General features: G+C 40.4%; 1 long non-coding RNA gene across 1 annotated transcript; it reads right to left on the reverse strand.

Annotated features, from left to right (window-relative positions):
* Nucleotides 1-173: 173 nt before the first annotated feature.
* On the reverse strand, nucleotides 174-19,500 carry LOC144183109 (uncharacterized). Its single transcript, XR_013324751.1, has 5 exons — nucleotides 19,438-19,500; nucleotides 19,021-19,184; nucleotides 18,511-18,601; nucleotides 1,526-1,580; nucleotides 174-382 (listed from the first exon to the last, which is right to left on the reverse strand). It is a non-coding gene; the product is annotated as an uncharacterized LOC144183109 (long non-coding RNA).
* Between the last annotated feature and the right edge of the window lie 470 nt (nucleotides 19,501-19,970).

The raw sequence follows: 19,970 nt of genomic DNA on the forward strand, positions 1-19,970 counted from the left end.
GTCAGTTATTGCAGCCGCCATCCCCAATCATTTTGCATTGTTTTGCGGCGGCCGCGACAAAAGACGTCGGCGCCGCCGAAGCCGCCAGAGATTTGCTAAATGTTTGCTAATGTGTAAACAAGACATCACTTCTCTGCTGCTCTGGTGTTTGTTTGCCTCCTAAAAGCCCACTCATGGGTCTTGACCCCCGTCCCTGAAACAGCCTCGGCTGCTAAACGGGGTGTTTCTACTCCGAAAGTGTGTGTGAGAACAAGAGGAGTGTGTGTGAGTGAGTGAGTGAGGGGTGGGGGGGGGGATTTCATCACTGCATCCTATGAGGTTGAGCGCAGGGACCCTTTTGTTACAGAGTGGGACTCATCTGCCAGTGGTGAGCTGCAAGGTCCTGAGGGAAAGAGAGGAACAAAGGTGCTAAAAGGCTGTTTGACAATGAGGGGGACCTTCAAGTGTGGGACACAGGCTGCAAGGAACAAGCTGTGCCAATCACCCTGCAATTACTGTTTTGTGTGAGGCAGACGCCTCACGTGGGCCTCGGCGGGGACGTGCAAGGACGCCGCCGGTCGCGATCTCGCTTTTCAACAGCTGACCTGAAACTCATCGTGTCATATGGATGCATAAATAACCTGCTGGCCATATGCATCACCTTGTGCAAAAATGTGTGGTGATCTTGGGTGGAAAAAAATGGACTGCACCATAAACAGGTCATTGTGATATCCAGAGCTGGTGTTCCAATATAGTCAAGTGTATTGTTTTGATGTTTGATTTCTTACTAAAAATGTTTCTAAAGAGGAAAAATATTGAAATGCTGTTATCAAGAGTTAGAAATTGGTCTTTTGGACCACAACGCAGTGTCAATTCATGGACTAACTCACTAACTGACGTGGTATTTTTTTTTCCGAACACAAATGAGGCACCTTAGTCAGTAATATATTCATTTTCTATGAATGATTTTTAATTTCAAAGCTCAAGTAGTGCTTAGCCTGCTAATACAGAGTGCAATTTCAATGGCGCTTGAAAGATTCTCCATCAAATATATTGAAATACATGATATTCTAGAGGAAAAAAAACATCCACAAAAATAAATCTACATTAGCTCACAGCTCAGTAAGTAAGTGTAGATGATGATGTAATTAAAATTTGGCATTGGAAGCTATAATAAAATCTACTTGTTGCTGATGATTTATATGCTGTTTTAATAAAGCAGGAGGGGATTAGAGTACATATGGTATATAGTATATTTATATCTTATTTTTGTAGATCTAAGTACAGAGCAAACAAGATATTTTAGTTCCGAATATAAATAAAATTTGATATCTTGGGTTTAGTTTCCATTTAAAGACATGTATGATAAAATGATTATAAAAATTAATGCCTCAAATTCAAATTAATAAATATACAACTCCCCTGACTGTTTCAATCAAATATGAGCATTACAGTAATGTACTTCAAATGACAGAAAAAAATCCTATATATAGATAAAGAATCATTTTAAAATGTGCATTTATTCATTTAGTAAAAAAATATATACCTTTTTTTCCAGTTCAAAGTATGAAGAGAAAGACAAAGCCGGCCTTCCTTGGTGCCTAAAACAGACCAAACGCACAGATGAAATGAAATTATAAGAGAATCAAGATTAATATATAACAATAATAACAATGATCAAATAAAATCTGTGAAACAGTATTAAAAAAATCAAAGTGGAAAAGGTTATTGGCGTGCTAAAATTTCACCATCATCTCCGACGCTTTAACAATTGGTCACTTGATAGGTCGTATAAACAAAGACACGGGAATTTGTCTATATCCAACGCTATGTGGTGTGGGCAGTGTAATGAGGAGTCAAGTGAGAATGGGAATTATCTTAATGATCACAAAAGGTCTGTGTGCCATACAGCCCGAGGCTGCATTGTAAGGCATTACCATAAAGATGTGATGCGCTTGTATTTCAGGGCTTTTTGAGAGGGAACAGCCCAAAGAGATAATAACTATTAGTAGATGACAGTGCTTTGTGGGATTCCAGCTGTGGAGCCCAAATTTCCATACAGATAGAATGGCTCAGGGTGGATGATATGCATACATGGGGGAAGGGCTTAAATGTGAACACCACGTCTGGCACCCCGGCCATTCAGATGAGGTCCCTTCCTGGTGTTTTCCACATAACTTGAAGGTGAAGTGAGAGGTTTTTTTTTGCTCCAAACACTCAAGGTATAGGAGGAACTCTCCATGGTACTGAAGTGACTTGATGTGTCTCTGCTGACAGTTTAAGGCAGGAAGAGCAAATCTGGCTAATCACCCAATATACTATAGCAATAACTTAAATGGGTACCATACAATTGGAATTCTAGAAAAAAAAATGAATAGGACAAATAACAATAAAACAAGGCAAGAAAAAGGAGGTCTCAGGATATGTTTGCACAAGGCCCAGCGGCAGACATTTGCATTTATGTAAGGTGTAAAGTTAACAAAGCAAGGAGAGCAGGGAGCATGAGGGCACCAATCACCCTATAATTATCCCCCCGATGTGCAAACTGCCCAACTCGCTGTCCTTGATGGACTCTCCTGACCCATTAACACAATACAGACCACAGTGGGCCTGAGGCAGGATGGGAAAGTAGACAACTACACGTGGATGAGTCCAAGCAAGACCAAACATCTGGGGGCCACTGTGAAATTAAAGAACCGAGAGAGCAAACCAAGCCAGTTACCGCTTTCCATTAATAGTCTGGCACCTTCCAAAGTGAGGTAATGCACAATTTAATTTCATGTGGTATTAACGAAACACCCCTCGGCAGCTCTCTCTAGAGTTTCAACTGCTTTTCCAGAACCTCTTTTACCTTAAAGTGACGTTTTAAGCCATTTTAATTAACAATGGAATGACTTATTTTAAACTGACTGTGTTGTTTGCTCGGTTGCTCTCCGAAGTGGGACGTGATCTTAGCGTGCGGCGACCTGAGGCTGGGCAGTCAAGTGTAGAGAGACCCCAAACATGGCAGGCATTCCACCGCATGGGTTCGATACATGTGGAACCAGTAAATACTGTAAACTGAAGCCCATTGAAAAACAAACAGAAATCACAACAAGATAGACCTTCACCAAAACACCCATAAGGTGGGTATCAAGAGAAATCGTTACACAATATACGGTGAACTATAAATAGAATTTCAAGTGTTTACTTGTATGTGTAAGATGGAAGTGAGGAAGCTAGGTCAGATAAGAGTATGCGGGCAGAGTTACTATGCAAAGAATAGAAATGGCAACATAAAAAACTAAAAGTATATCATCTAACTTGTTAGTTGGTGATGTTAAGAAATATACCATATTTTTCAGGCTATAAGTCACACCTGAAAATAAGTTGCACTAGCCACAAAATGCAAAATTACGCAAAGGAGTATAATTTGCTTTTTGGGGGGGAATTTTGTTTAATAAAATCAAAAACAAATTAAATTAAGTTATATAATAAGTTCCACTGGAAAATAAATCACACCTCAGCAGAAATATTTTTAAAAATGCGATTTATAGTCCGGATTATGCGGTAAATTGGATTTCGCCTATTCGTATTCTGAAACACAGAAAAAGATTCCATTCATCTTCTGACAAAATGAACACAAATTCTTCTGGGAAGAGTGAAATACAATAATCCTAGAATGCCCTATCTTTGCTTGTATGTCAGCTCCATAAAGCACACCCATTTCTAATAGGTTAGTTTTTAGGTAAGAGAGAGTTGGAGAATTTTACTAGTCCCCCAAATGCTGGCAAAAAAAATGGCAATCAAAACAATAGCTTTCCGCATGGCAGAGGTACAAAGTAGCTTTGTTCAGAGCTTTAGGCCTTGTTATGAACTTCAGCAGTAGCTTGTAAATCTCGTATTAGTGCTCCTCATGCGCTGTATATGTGATGTAGAGCGCTAAATCATTCACATGGAGGCCTTGGTCAGCTGAATACAAATGAGGATACAGTGGGTGCTCTGTCAGTCCCTCAGGGGGTGTACAGGAATAGATGTGAGAAAAGCACAGTTTGATTGATGCCGCTACACTCTGAGTAATGACTGGTTCAGAGGTCAAACTACTTCAGCGGCACGCATTATATCATTAATTACAGACATCAATAAACAATAGGACACAGCACATATGTTTTAAGTGTGTCTATCCAGCTGCATTATTTCACAATTAGTCACCGCTACGCTGCAGATTGAAGAATACAAGAGGAAAGAGGGGGAGAAAAAAAAAAAGGCGACAGTCTGCCAGCGAGCGCCGCTGATCACATCGGGAGCTCACGCGCTCGAAAACTGCGGCGTAGTAATTACACGTGATAATAGCAGCACATTTGGATTCCACAGTTACATATGCAATTAAAATATTATTCATTACCTCTTAAATAAAAGCGTGGTTCTGAAATCCCATTAAATTTAGGATAATTGTATGTGTTTAATTATAAGCAGCATGGCAGGAGGGGAGGAAAGAGGGACGCAAGTTTGGGTGGAAAAAGTGCAGCCGATTGTGTTGTGACCTAGATTATGGAGACATTTTGTTTCAAAAATGACCTTGCAGGGAAACCTCAGCTCAGAATAGCTCAAATTACTTTTACACTTGACGCAGCTCAAATTAGGGCCAGCTTAAACGGAGCCTGGAGCCACTGAGAGCGTCCCAAAAATGTCCACCATTTCCATTGCCAAAGTTATGGTGCAATTTCACCCGATGAAAAAAAACAAGGCTATTGTGTTGTGCACAGGCAAAACAAATACTAATGATAATAGTAAAGATAAAAGGTGCAGAGGATGCTGTGTATATTTGATTTTGTTAGTACATTAACTGATGCAATTTGGTTTAAAGTAAGTGTATGGGTTATACAAACCCAGATTAAATAGTAGTATGTTGTTTAGCCATATAAAATATATTGAATACACTTTTGCCTCCATGATATTTTTGTCACTTTATTCTAACTTAGGGGTGAATGATCATGTTTTTGTGCCATTGACAAAGATGGATATCCAATCAATTTTCAATCCAATCTAACATATGGTAACTCAGACTGGTGTCAACATTGGGTTTACTTAGAAAACCATTAATATAGGATCACCTTAAGTGATTAAATATACACAAACAAGAACAATAACCAATTTAGTCAACACGTGATGCAAAATCAAAAGCCAGGTAAAACTTTGGATAGTATTAGTATAGAGTATAGTAACAAAACATTAATGCTCAACCTTTTTAGTAGAGGAAAAAAATCTTGGGAAATAAAAGTATTTTAGCAAGAAACATGAAATCAATACAAATGATTTGCTTCTATGGGCCACACAAAATGACCTGACGTGCCGATCTGGCCCACAATTCAGCGGCTCAACGGATTTTTTTCCTGCTTTCCAAATGAACACTTGAGACTAGATTTTTACAAATATTGTCAGCGATTTCTGAATGCAAAATATAATCTGTTGCTCAAGGGCTAAGGCCCCCACCCCCCCAAAGGATTCTACTGTATTCAGGCCGCTGGCTCCGTAGGAGAGGCCAAGCGGAGCTGTCTGCCACTCCTGTGCTTCATTAGGAAACAAAATATAAGGTTTCCACTCCATTAGGAATGACTTTAGGAGTGAAAGCACATAAGACGCCGACTCACCTCATCAACAATGCATTGCAATAACAGCGGAGGATGAATGAGTGTAAAAGGAGAGGGAGCCAGGGAATGGCAATAGCTTGTCTACAATGTCTTTACAGTAGAGTGAAAAGGGAAAAAAAAATCAGCAATGCAATAAAATGTAGTAAGATTAATCAAATGCCTCCAACTCCTATGAAAATATTACAGGGGAAGAGTTTCTATTATATCTAATGGTATCTAATCTAACAGTGGCAGTTAGAGACTTGGGCATCTATTTATTGTCAGGCGCAATTTAGGAAGTTTAAAGGGAAGCACTGAAGCATGAGTGGAACATAACACGGGCAGACATCTTTTGCTGCTATTTTCCTTCCCGGGACTCATAAATGCTTACCATTAAGAGCGTGGGTCAAGGTAGAAAAGAGAGGAGAGAAGCACTACATAATTAGCGTCTCATAATCAAAATGACCCATTCGGACACTTTATGATTAGCCAGACCAAATCAGTGCGCCGCTGGTGGCAATCGGTGGCTGTGTTTTAACACCATTAACATAATGAAAATAGGAGAAAAAAATGTTAATAGCCCACCTCGTTGCGCTCAGACGAGTAGATGAAGCGCAATGTTAATTTCACACTGCAGTTTCTCTAACCTCTACCAAGGAAAACATTGTCATCTATATATTCAAATATTGAAAGTATAAAAAGTATTTTTTCGTTAAACAATCTGAAAAAAAGCACTACGTACTCCCCTACTGCAAATCTCCAGTGAGATCCTCAGTGAACGCTCCTCTCATTTTCAATTAAAATCTCATTTGCTCGCAAGTTGAAGTGAAATCATGTTGCGAATTAGCACATGAATTTGCATACTGGGCAACGTGCCAGTTTGCTCTAATTTACTCAAGATTCTTCAACAAAACATACGTATAAAAATAAAAAAAATAAAACATAGATGTTGATGGCCTGAGAGCAATGATGCATAGGCCAAGTGTAGACGAGAGAAAACATTTACCAACATGCAGCTGCAATGAACAACTGGATTGTGAACTAGTGAGGGAAAACGACAATTTGTTTCTAGTCATGCGGGGAAGAAACAAATGAGTTTCTGTAAACTTTACAATAACAAAATACTGAAAAAAGGTCACAAAAGTGGGCCAACCTTTTGCAGACAAACATTGTAAGGATGTTGGTGAATTAAGATGACGGCCATTTTTTTTAAAACTCACCGATACAACACTACACTCTGTTTTTGGCTTTTAATGGAAAAATGCATTAAAAAAATAATAATAATTATGTAAATCTACATTTTTTAAATGCACTTTTGGGTCAAAGTCTGTAGTGTTACTCTGCACATTTACGGCATAATAATATGTCCGAATCGATAACGTAGTAGTTCAACTGTGAAGTATTTTTAGAAAAAGTTCTCATCAAACCAGCTTGTTTGTGAACTAATTTGGCACCGTGACTGTATTTTGGTCTCCATCAAGTGAAATGGGAGGTTGTAAAATCCCAGTCTGGTCAGACCTTGAACAGATGACGGAGGCCCAGCTTGCACTTTATGCTTTTACACCTGGACTCCACTTAATATTGTCCACAGTAAATTACTTGCTCATTTCACAAGGCCTTGTGACAAAGTGCTCCAGCTGTTATTGATCCATTCTTTCAATTAAATAACGCTTTGCTTTGGCCTCCTCCCCATGCAACATAATAACCTATTCTTTGTACACCGCTAAAATGATCAGCGTGCACGCAAAATTAATTCCGGGGCTATTGCCGAAACAACTATAATTGCAAACTACAGAGAGAGAGAGAGAGAGAAATTGGAAAGCTTTAATATATATTTCCAGGTGTATTTTCCATTTGTTCGAGTCAATAACATTTTTCATTACCATTCCTAATAAAAGGGAGAGAGAAAAAAGCGACGTCCCCTGCTCATTTCCCTTTTTAATTCCAAAATGAAATCAACTCACTTTGCGAAACACCTATGTGGCGCACTTTTCGCATTTAATTTGGTTTAAGACATCCAAATGAGATTAATGTTGGCTATCAACAATAAAACATTTTAATTTACATATTTATCAGTTGAATGAGCCATGACTCACAATAGGTAAGATCTATTAACATGATTGCATGTTGATATCATACTTTAATATAATAGAAAATTGATATATTGGATGAATATGAATAGAAACCGGAATTGTGGGTAGCTTTTCATTTTTGAGAGTTATCATTTTTATAGACTTGGTCTTTGTAAAGGCGTGTTGTTAAATGACTTGCTGTGTGGGTACATGAGGTTTGATGCCTTCACTAAAACTAAGAAAAAAAAATGAAGGGGATCATCAGATTGAAAATGGATGTATCATACAGATGGATAATGTGTCATCATCAGGTATAATTAGTCATTAAATGTATTTGTCAACACTTACAAGACGAAGTGTGTGCGATTTTGAGGTTGTTAGGTGATGTGTTCGTAATTTTGTCCGTTTTTTAATGTACCGTAGTTATAAAAACGATTTCTAATTAGGGTCAAGTGACCCTTAAAAAGGACATTCATATCCGCAGAGGCCAAAAAGAAAGGAGGACGGACGAAAGGTATATTTGCCTTGGTTGTTATCCCAGCGATCCTGTAGCCACGCCAAAATCGCTGGCCCTGAGCTGCACCGAGGTTAGCTCTGCGCTCGTCTGTGCCGGAATTATAGCTTGGCCTCATGCCGGCGGCGTACAGATTTAGCTTTGACCCTGAACGTGGCATCCCCGAGAGGTCTGCAAATGTTATCACTACATTTTCCCAACTTTTGCTGAAAAAGCCCATCTTGGCCCACAAGTAGCTTCCCCTAACCTCACATCTCATCTCAAACATAATGGGAAAAGAGACCTCTGTGAGCTGGAATCTTTTAAGATTCATGATGGGATGACGAGGGACATGCAGCTCGTGCGCTTTTGGATTGGAAGTGATTACTGGCAATGCTTACTCATTTGCTTTTCCTTCTTTACTGCTTTTAGACATGAGCCTTGATGCCAACATTTCCAAGAGTTAACATTTAATTACCTGTTATTTGTTTTTTTTTCAGCTTCAAAGTACATGCTAAAATTAAGTGGAGAACATAAATTAATATACAATACATGATAAAGTACCCAGTATATCATGAAAAACACAATAAAATAATAGATAAAAAGAAAATGACATAAATATAAAGTCTGACCTCAGAAACTTTCACTTGAAGGTTTGCATTTGTAAAGTTGTTTTTTCGTTAGTAGACACATCGAAGCGGCCTGTATTTGAGTGGGTTTGGCCATATTTCCAGATATCAGCTACTAAAATGCAAAAAAAATAGGGTCAAGGTAACAGCATCAATTTTCAATGAGAGTTAAAAATAAATAACATATCATTTGTAGAAGCATTTCCATAGGATAAGCAAACAGGCTTGAAAACAATTGCAATAAATGTTGAATATTTTGTTATACGCTATGTACATTTGGCCTAGATATAGATTTACCCATGTAAACATTTCGACACTCTGGTGCAGTACTACCATATACAATATGTAGATAGCAGTCATTTCGTCTAACAAATTGAAGATGAAGAGGAATTAAGAAACATAAGTGGCACAATAAATCAGAAATCTCTTTGCTGGCGGCAGCATGTACATTAGGGCAACATTTTGAAGAGTTTCAAAGAGGCGCGCTCAACCTCCATTACTTCTTGACACGCCATGCAAATGAATCACAACATGGGGTAGGCTAGAATTAAAGACCCTTGCCTAATCAATGACAAGCCACAATGAAAGCCCGCCGCTGCGCCATTGGCAAGCAGCGAGGCCCCTGAAAAGACACACGTACCCCAACACATGGTGCATGAACTCTTTCCCCCCCCCCACAGTCTGACCCGCCCAAAGTCAAGCCCATCTTTTATATGGACGGCTTCCGCTTAAGTCGCATCTAATTTGACATTCCACCACATTTGCAGAAGAGCACCTCACGGAAAACGGCGCGAGTGACGGGCAACGACGTTCCGACTACTTCCAACAGCTGCACGGGCCCGCGTAAATGACAGGCGCAGCCCGAGGACGTCTGCTGGCTGCGGCACGGCCTGCTCCAGCCTGCTCCAGCCTGCTACAGCCTGCAGGTGAAGTGTCTGTGGCGCCATATGGAGCAGGGAAAATTAACAACGAGAGGAAATTCTCCGCAACAGCGGGAGGTCTCGCTAGTCTCTCCTCCAAACAAAATTTAAAGAAGGAGCGAAACGAGAGAGGGGGAGTGATAAAATTAATGGGGTTCAACGTTTTAACACAACACCGACGGCAGTGTTTGCAGAGGAGAAAAAAAAAAGGAAAAAAAAGAGAAAGAATTCCCTTTACAGTTTAGTCGCATTGCATTGCTGCATTATAAATCAGCGCCTTGCTTAAGTAGTTTGACCCGCTCTATAAATGTACATTAACCCCGCCGGCGGTGCCGCCTCTCCGGTCACGGGCATCCCAAGCCTAGCGTAGTTGCTGTTCGAGCAGGTGAGTCGCCTCCGTCCCCAGCGGCACCTCCCGCGCTCGCCGCCATGATGGCGGCGGCGGCGCCCCCCTACGGAGCCTCTCTTGGTTTGGGTCATTGATTACAAAGAGCCTCCTGGTTTTGTCTGACAGATGTGAATCCATGCTATTTAATTTGCAGAGTTACCCTCGAAGGGACTACCATTAGCTATCCAATCTGACCACAAATAGCGTTCCATTAAGCAAAGAGTTTGAGAAGCTCTGCCTGGCGCGTCTCCCGACGACGGCGGCCACCATTCCTGGGCGCATTACGTTGAATGTTAAATGCTGGGTTGTTTAAACAAAGGGGAGATCTTACTTTAAAAAAAGGTCTTTGTTTTAGAGATACATAAAGAGTGGCCTCAGTGGGATTCTTCAGGCATATTAGAGCTGAAACTGTCCTTGTTTAGTGTCTAAAGAGGGTGGGGTTGGTAGTTAAAATGTTAATAAGTGCAATTCACTTTTAATTTAACAGCCCTCTGCATTCCTAATTACTCCACTAGCTGTGAATAAATGAGGAAGAGAGCTCATCTTCTGCCCTCTACTTTCAAAACAAAACATTCCTCCTATTTTTTCCCCGATATGGAGCCGCCAGGACTGAAATTGTAGTCTCCTCACGAACACCAAAGCAGCATGCGCACTAAGAGATTTTAGGGCGATTACTTTCTCAGTAGGCAAACCTCTGCAAATCACCAGGAGAGCATTTATTCATAAGCTAAAATGCCAAGTTTTTCCAAAAGTGCGACTACATCTTCACAAAAAAAAAAGGAAATTTGATGACCGAGGAAATATACGATTGTTTTTTTTTCCTTTTGCTTTTTATATCCAAAAACATTTGACAATAGGGGCAAATGTCCCTGTGTAGCCACGGGTGAATAGAAGTGTGCATAAATTACTTTATGTAATCATACAATGTAGATTAGCATGATAATGGCGGGTGTTAATGGATGGCAGGAAGCAGGGAGTGACAGCACTTTCAAACGAGACATGCTTGGGGCAGTGAGCTCAAAACACACACACACAGTCACACACAGTCACACACATACACACACAGTCACACACAGTCACACACACACATATAACATTGGGGAATAGCGACAAATGTGAGTGACGGGGAGGAAGCCACATCTCACCAGCAGCCTGAGGGATCATACAGTATTTTCACAAGCCCGAAGCCCCCCCGGCCGCTATTAATTGTGAGTAAAAATGTCCAATATTTGATCAAACGGCAGCGATCCAACAATCTATCGCCAGTGAAACATAATTGTTCAATGCCGGCCGTCTCTGTTCAAATGAATTGGATGCCAATCGCTGTCAATTACAATAAATGTAAATGTCATGCTGATATTCATTCCAAATTTGACTCCAGAAAATATTCAGTGATCAATGTTTGAAGAAAAAATATCTTAAGTCTGGCCAATGAGATATACAAAACCTCTAATGCCACATGGTGAGGAGCAAAGACTAAAAATTCACCCGGATTGAAGACTATGATGGAAAAGCCTTATTTCACTCAACAGTGCAGCCATTAGTAAATTAGGCCAGATTTGAAACCCCTGCACCCCCGTGGAGGCAAAAGATGGGGGTATAAAAAGATTTAAGGAAAAGTCAAGTGTGCTTATTTAGGCTAAAATATAACAAGGCCTTGTCCTTTCATCCGCCAAAGCCGCGCTAAGCCGGGTGGAGTGGGAAGGGGAAACATAAGGAGCCCTAGATTTACAAAGCATGTGGATATGACCACTTCAGTGGATTAATCGGAATTGGGAGGGCTTTGTGCCGGCAGCAAATTGATCAACCTTGATGCAGATAATCCACAGGTCCCTCAGATTTGTATGCATGCGCAGCAAGTGAGAGCGCCACTTCACTCTTTTCGCACAACTGTCGTCTTATTGCAACCACAAACTGCATGTTTTGTCACTTGCTGTTTAACGGACAACAGAAACTAGAATTAATAAATGGAATCTTCTATGTGTTAAAAATGTTACCCTTTTTTTGTACTCCCATTTAATTACAAAATGGATTTATGTAAAGAAGGAAATTGAGAGGAAACGTTATTTGGAAGACTGAGTGTTAACATTATGCAGTTAAGATTATTATTTTGGTTGGTATTACACGCTACCCTTAATTGCAGTTATTATAATGAAAAGGATCCAGTATATTTTTAGTATATATTGCACCATCTTTTGCAGTTTGTTTTCCAAGTCTCTGCTCTTTTACACAAAAGCCTGCAATCTAACAGAGCGAAACCAGTTCAATCTTCAACATAAAAGGCTCTTTAAATACAAATGCACATTCCTACTCAAGTCTAATCTACTCTAGAAGCAAAATCTAACTCTTGCCCAGGGAACGTGACTTCTTGACCCTCTGACAGTCAAGGCTGAGTACTGAGCTGAATTGACGAGCAAATCTTAAGGGTCAACATTGCCAGCCCAGGAAAATTAATTAAAAAGGTTTTGGTGCGCGGTGAATGACGGCTTGCTTTTGTTGCTCGTCGGCACTGGTGGCGGAGGCAACACCGTCCCGGTGTCGGCGAACCCCCAGCGGCCTTGACAATTGTCTGGCTGCCAAGCTCCCGCTTTATCAGCGGCCGCATATCAATGAAGCCATCGTTTTATGTGTGTAAATAGTAATTACAACATTTCTCTTGGTATGGGAGATGAAAGTAAACGACTCAATGGTACAAAAAAAGACCAAAATATATGTCACCTCCCTCCCCGCCTAAATTCCCAGCTCAGACAACAACAACAATCTCGTGGTTATATTTTCAAGACCCCGAGTCTTGTTTTCCCACATTTATGCCATGGTCAAAGATTTAGCGTGTAAAAGCATTTAAACAGGATGAAGCTCAGAGTTTAATGTGTTCCATCAATCCCATTCTCGAGGGTTGCCGCCTGTGAGACCATCAGAGTAGTTTAGTGGCATGTTGCAGATTAAAGGTGCAACAGAAGAGTCAGGTAACAAGGGACGAAATACTGGTGCCAACTCTCAGTTTTAACTACCCGCATTCCCTTTGGCCCACTCTTATTAAATGCAGAAAGCATTTGTCCTTGTAAGCTTTCACAAATGCACACACACACACACACATTCCCTCAAATGCACCGTTGTTCACCACTGGCCATATTCAAAGGCCATTAGTTGGAAATGGATAGTGTGATGCCAAAGTCTCATCTGAGTGCAAGGTCCATGGGGCAAAGCAAGTAAAGATCACCATTTAAATCCACCTGACAACAAAGCGCCTCCCAAAAGCAAGTGATAGTGATATGGGTGGCAACCAATGTAGTACTTTGGCAATAATATCTTAGGACAGTCCAGTATACAATGGCTGTAACCTTCTAAAATAAAGAAAGGGGCACGTGGACTAGCATTAGGTCGTTTAAATTGGTGTCCATTGGTAATTAAATCGGGTAATCTGAAAAGGGTTGAGGAAAGTAACTAACTTCAAATGCTGATTTATTAAACACGTATCAACATCAGAACCAAGTGTCACAGACAACACATACTTAAAGCCTTGTTTAACCCAAAGAATTAATTTGAATGCCTTCATGTAATTTGTAAAACAAAATTAAAAATAAATAAATGAAAAATAACGTGCCAGAATGAAGTATTAACATATTTCTCTTTATAATACAGCATCATTTAGTCCTAAAAATAAGCAGATAAAAAAGAGGACTTTGTTTTGTAAGAGCAAAGAGGACAAGCAAGCAGTTAGGGTCAAATGTGTGAAGGTGTAAAGCTGCAGTAAAGTGACTCAATTACCACGTTTGCTCTTTGTGTTGACCCCTCAATTAGTGTGGAACTGTTACAATCTGCCCAACAAATACACTCATTCATCACCAACTGCCCAAACCACCAAGCTTGCTTCACCTCGCAAAAGAGAGAGGGCAGGCAGAGGTCAAATTAAGTCTGCCCTTTGTAGCTATACCTTCCTTAATATCTCCTCCTGAACAGGATAAGCTCTGGTAGGGCCATGGTCATTACACATCTATTGCAACAAGCCACGGAACCAAGACAGCGAACAAAGCACGCAGGAAGGCATGGATCGGGGAATGGAACTTGATCTCCTAAGTTTGGGATTCAATATTGTTCTCTGTCTGCTTGTATCATTAAGGTTAGATAGGCGCTTAAATGCATTCAAATGCTATTGTCGCCATCCCGTTTAAATGGGACACATTTCAACATGTAAGCAAGGGTGCTAAAGGAGTAACTAAGGGCTTGCAATAAACATTAGATCTAATCAGGTGAGAGGGGGGGTTGGCTCTTGTTTCTGCAATGAGAATGTTTGGAAACATTTCCAGCCAGTGGAATGGACGTGGTCATGGCCGTGTCGAGGCCCCGTCGCCGCTCTCCTGCTGTGGTTTGAGTTGCAGGTGCAGTAAAAGCGAAGCGGCGATGATGATTTAATTATGACACCGGTTCATTCAGTCACACAGGTTAGGTTTCCAGTCAAGGGTGACCTGATATCAGCAAAGTTCGGTTTACCTTTACTGAAGCGCAGGTTGGAGTCCAAGCGGCTAACATTTAATCTCCCTGGAAGGGCAGCTAGAGGGTGCAGAGTCTCCGAGGGGAACGTCCTGTCCTATTTGGTCCTACTCTAGAAGCCCTGACGCCAGGCCTAGTTAATTTATGATGGATCGTCTGACGGCGTCTGCCTTTCCGACCGCAATGGTTCGATATGCTGACCAATGTGCCTCATTATTCCAATCTAAATGAAATTTGGCCAGCCACTGTATTAAAGATGGACACTCAGTGTTTTGAAAGACAGACCGGAGGGATCTTGGCTGGTTAATTCTATTAATTTATTGCAGATATAAAAGTATTATCCCCATTATTTGTGGGCAGATCACAATGGAGTTGAGTCGGGACGTTGCAAGGATTTGTGCATCAATTTTGGAGTCCTATTTAAAATTTGAGGCTGATTAATTACAGTAATTACTCAAAGACCTTTTGTCGCCCTTGTTTTAGCCAGCATAGGTAGCCGGGCGGTCATAGTTCATTTTGAACTTGTTCCTCTAGTTGGTATTTTTTGAACACTGAGAAAAAAAATCCCTCTAATATTTATAGTCAATATTTGGGGCTGCCAGTGTCAATTTTTTCCATGTTATATATTTAGATTTTCTATGATAGACATGGTAAGAAACAAACTATATTTTTGTACATTTTTCAATATGGCTGTGACCCACACATCTGACTTGAAGCTAAATAATATTCTTGGTGTTACTAATCAATTCTAGTGGATTACTTAAAAGTGGAGAGTAAAAACTAACAAAACAAGGGGAGGGCTGTTCTACAACCACGCCATAAAGACATAGAGCAGCAAAGCACTATAGATTTTCCAGGGTGCTCAATTGTGTGAAAAGTTGTAGGGCTTGCATTATTGACTTTCTCAGTATGGTGGAACTGTGGTAGTTAGGTGTCTTTCCTCAACTCTAATTATGGTGTCATAAACAGCAGAGGCCATTAATGAAACCCACTCATGGCTTTACAGCTACAGATAGGATTTGCGGAGGCGAACCAAGGGGTCTGAGCCAGGCGTTTAGGGCCGTCGTGGTATCAATCACAGCAAACTACTCCTCTGTTGAGTAACGAGCATGAGAGCCGCTCAATAAGTCAGCCAAAGAGCAGTCTGACTGTAATAGAGACACAGCGGAGGATGGGAGATGCGGTATTTGACCTGCGACGGCCTGTCACGTTCACAACGCAGCGGTCGTGCATCACAGAGGAGAAAAAAAAAAGGCAGCGCCGAGGTATGCTTGAGCAAAAATCAATATGATACAACAATGACAGCTCGTGCTATTACTTTAACAAGCACTGCCACAATTTTTTCTGATCTTAACATAGTTTGAAGAGAAAATAAAGGAAAAATAATGAAAGGACTAAGGAAGCACCCGAGCAACAAAGCGGGTCACCCCAAGTTCAGCTGCTTGAACAGGGGCGGGAGATCAATAGAAAATTTGCGACACGATAAAAGGGGCACATCAAGAAGAAAAATGTGTCTATCACGTTAAGAAAACATTTGTTTGGATCGAATGAAAGACGTCAAGACGTAAATCGAACAAAACTATCTAGTTTGACCTTGCTAAGGCGTTCATGTTTAAATTTCCCAGGCCGTGAGATTAAATGGAATATAAAATGTTTTATAAACATAATATAAAGAATGAACTACGTAGGACATTTTACCATTTATGATGCAAAACAGTATTTTCTTTTGTAAAAGTTGGAGAAAAAAGTGCAGGTTTTATACTCACAATGTAAAAGCAGAAGCAAGAGAAAAGAAATAAAAAATACCTCCAAGCATATTACGGTCCATTTTGTGATCCTGCCAAGATTATTTTAAAGAATTGTAAGTTATTGTTTATTGAGGTCGAAGGTTATTGATCAAAGTGAAACTGAACAAGATCTTTTACAATTGCTCACAAGAAAAAAATAGCAAGTACAAATGCGACAACTCCACTAGGAGTTCCAAATCACCTTTTCAAATGGTCACTAACTCTCTTCGTGACGATGCTTAAGAAAAGCGGAATACAGAACGAATATTGATTTATTCTCTATTATTTCTAAGTCATTTTCTTTTGAAGTCAGCCTGCATTGTATTTCCGGCGTGAGAGATTTCATTATAAAATCACCTATTGCTCTACCATAGGTTACAAAGACAAGTACTACAATATACTACAGTTACACCTAATTGGAATATTGTCCACAAAATTGCACACTAGTATTAGACAGCACATGCTCCACATAAATGTTGTAATTCTTACTTTCAAGTATTCCTCACTTCTGATGGTGCGAAAGACAGAAAGACGATTGCAATGAAGTCATCTTGACTTTGTAGAGTAAAAGGCTATAAAATGTAATTACAACATGTTTGACTATTAGCTTGAAGAAGGAATCTCAAGCAGACCAAGCAATTTCACGCCGCCTGTAAAAGGCGTAGAAGGGGAGCGGCACAGTCACGCTTGAGAGGCCCAGACGCTGATGGGCCTCCACGGGCCAAGATCTGTACAGCTAAACGAGACAAATCTATTCCAGACACATATTAGATGAATATTTCTATAACATAAAGTGTATCAATAAGTCCCTTGGGCGGGTGGAAGAAGCTATTCCGCAGCGTGTCAATAAGAGAGCCTAGCGGCAGATAATCATTTTTCTCTCCATGGCAGGGCTTGATATGACATCGATATATGCTGTCAGAGTTCATTTAGGCCTGAGCCGCAGGAGAAGCATCTCACTGAGGGGTTATGGCACCCCTCTATTCAACTCCATTGATCCTGCGGCGTCGGTGGGGGGGGGGGGGGGGGTCACGTCTTATGTCGGGCTGCTGCATTAAACGAGTGAGGAGACTTTGGGCCGTGTTGAAGGTCTGCCGCTTCATTTGACCGCGGCGTTACAGGGGACACGGGGGAGTTGGGCCTTTTAATTGTCTCATTGAGACTCGACTGCATACTGAAGGTGGGGGTGGGGGGTGTAGCTGGCCCAAAATGGCAATTGCGCAGCAGCGCTGCTTGTGATACGATGAACATACGCAATCAGTCAGGATAAAGATCTCAGCCTGGGTGCTATGAAAGGGGGAAGTGAAGAGCGCTGGAGAAAAATCAATACGGAACCGCTCATTTTGGAGGGACATGTGTGTCACAGTCAATAGGAGTTAATAGGCTGGCTTGTTCAGGGAAGACAGGCAGCTTGGGAGAGAGGCCTACTCTGACAGCTTAATACATACTGAATGGCAAGCTACTTGCCCGGAACACTCGCCGTGGACGCATCAAGTCGGGAATGGGAGCTGATGGGCGCAGGCAAAAGTTAATTATAGAATAGAGCTGAAGGTCTTGCACACACAACTACAGAATCAGCCATCCAGTAATCAAAGCAGACATGTATGTGACGCCCCACCGCTGGAGTCGCCCGTACTCGCGGCGGCGTGCTTATTTTCGATGGTGGAAACACACCAATCGTGGAATCCGGGTCTGTTCGCCATCACAATGGGCCATTTTAAAGTAAAATACTCTCGTAAATTTTTAAGGCACACTTGGTGGTTAAAACGGCACATTTTTATATAGTTTTGTTATTGGATGTGATTAAATCTTGCAGGTCTAATGAAGCATTTTGTAAAAATATTTTAATTATTCAAATTTAATGATTCCAGTTTGAGTTACCAGTAAAAACGAAAGATTTAAATAGAAATATTATTGCAGGTGAAGGGCTATAAAGAGACAAATATAAATCATTTAATTCAGAGCTTAGAATGATGGCTTAAATGTTTATATATTAATCAATTTAGCATTTTTTTAACCTTGTGTCATTTTCTTTGCTAGTACTACCATGTGGATAGTTATCATTTTGAGTCATTGTGTTTTCAGTTGACTTTGGAGGATTGACAAGCCCAAATTGTTATAAAATGTAATAAACTTGCTTACCTGGGAGCGCGGCGTGTCCCTTCTCTCTAATTAATAAGTCACACAAGGCTCATCAACATAGGTTAATTGGCTCAGGGCATTGGTGGAGGACCTTGTGACATGAAGAAGAAAAAAAAAAGGAGAACAATATTTTACATATTTTACCTTAAGCTGAGCAAGATCCATAACTGTCAAACTAGCTAATAATAACTTAATTAATTGAGGTCTACAGGTCACACTGTTGGGATCTATAAAGGAAGGTTTTCCTTTTAATTAGTACTCATTAAGACCTCTTTTGGATGAATTTTACGTCTTCATTTTTTACAGGTAATTCGCAATTAAGTCCAATTATATTATTCAAGTAAAGCGTATTTCAGTAGAGTAGAAGGTAAAGTATATTTCACAGGAATTATCTTAAGTATAATAAAAAGATGATAACGTACAAAAGTATGCATAGCCTGTTGAATTATTCTATAATGTTCATTGGACAAATGGAGCTGAGGATATGAATTTAGAGGATATCATTCTTACATTTCTGTGATGAGAGGACAACGGGAAAAAAAGGTGGCTTGGCTCCAATTGACATTTCAATAAGTGGAACAGAGCGCTGGCAATTCATTCCCAACTTTTCTGAAACAATTATTGAGATGGTACCTCCAGGCGGTGTATGTTCCGGGTCCCTGGAGTCCTGCTGGCTGAAAGAGTAATTGACTAAATTGTAGCTCTCACACACACACACACACACGCACACACACACACACACACACACACTTGCACGCATCAGGGCCATTTACAAATTTGCCAAAAATGAATCGTTTAAAATGAAATGAGGGTGACTCTCAAATTAGCAAGGAGAATGATTGAGATGTGGCTCTGGGAATTAGGAAACGTGATTTAGAGCTGGGAGAGAAAAAAAGGAGCATCTGTGAATAGTCCAGTGTTACTCACCAAGCTGCTCTCACTCGTAGTTAAATATCACTGACGTTTAACGGTCGATAAGGAAGACTACCATTCATATTTGTATGTTTGGGATGGTTCGACGTGTCCTGCGAACAATAATAAAAAGTAAATTAGTGCAACAATGATATAAAAATTACAATAGCAAAAACACCCAAAAAGTGTGAGCATTAATATTGTCTTTTACACATAACAAAGTATAAATCAAATGGTTGTTTATTAATATTTCTGTGGAGAAACGAAGTAAACATTCAGTCAGGCCATTCAATCCAGTTGCTTTTCTGTGTGTTGTGGAATAAACTTATTTTAACCAAGACGGGTAACAGCAGTGATGGAAAGATAAAATATATTCAGAATTCCATGGACTCTTTTGATTTCCGCCAAGGATGTTGAAGTCAGCGGTAAATTCTGCAATTGCAGAGCCATGTTTTATTTATTTTTATTTTTTGAATGTGAGGGTCAAATAAGGTGCTGGATCCTATCTCAGCAAACTATTGGCAGTAGACAGGGTACATCCTGATTTA

Source organism: Stigmatopora nigra, chromosome 2 (assembly GCF_051989575.1).
Source record: "Stigmatopora nigra isolate UIUO_SnigA chromosome 2, RoL_Snig_1.1, whole genome shotgun sequence".
NCBI classification, from domain to species: Eukaryota; Metazoa; Chordata; class Actinopteri; order Syngnathiformes; family Syngnathidae; genus Stigmatopora; species Stigmatopora nigra.